We start from the raw sequence: 568 nt of genomic DNA on the forward strand, positions 1-568 counted from the left end.
CTGTGTGTTTAATTTTTTATTTGGTTCGTTATAAAACTACCTTGATTGAATGCATTGAGAGAATGTATAACAGTGTTAACATATTATTATAAATATATGGAAACAGGTGTGGCTGTGTGCCAGAGAAGTTTGCATCCCAACTACAAGGTTCTGGGTTCAATACCACTACATGGCACTTTGAGTGAGTGTCTTCTACCATATCCTTGGACTGACCAAAACCTTGTGGGTGGATTGGGTACACAGAAACTGAAAGAAGCCTATCATACATGTGTGTGTGTGTGTGTGTGTGTTTGGCAAAGGACACTAATGGAATAAACACCAGGCTTAAAAAAAAATTTCTGGCATTGATTCATTCGATTAAACTTCTTCAGGATGGTACTCCAGCATGGCCACAGTGTGACTGACTGAAACGAGTAAAAAAAAAAGATAAAAAAAGATGTGATGTGTGTCACAGAAAGAAATCTCTGAGACAAAAATATTACATTTGATGCTGTTCCACCTTTGTATGCACATCCATAGTTTCATCTAAGGCTTATAATAATAATAATAATAATAATAATAATAATAA

The 568-nt window shown here is 35.0% G+C and overlaps 1 protein-coding gene across 1 annotated transcript in view; it reads left to right on the plus strand.

Annotated features, from left to right (window-relative positions):
- The window catches only part of LOC106869078 (inositol polyphosphate 5-phosphatase K), a 41,795-nt gene that overhangs the window by 12,723 nt on the left and 28,504 nt on the right, over positions 1-568 (plus strand). The gene's annotated exons all lie outside the window — the stretch shown is intronic.

The sequence above is a fragment of the Octopus bimaculoides genome, chromosome 25 (genome assembly GCF_001194135.2).
Source record: "Octopus bimaculoides isolate UCB-OBI-ISO-001 chromosome 25, ASM119413v2, whole genome shotgun sequence".
NCBI classification, from domain to species: domain Eukaryota; kingdom Metazoa; phylum Mollusca; class Cephalopoda; order Octopoda; family Octopodidae; genus Octopus; species Octopus bimaculoides.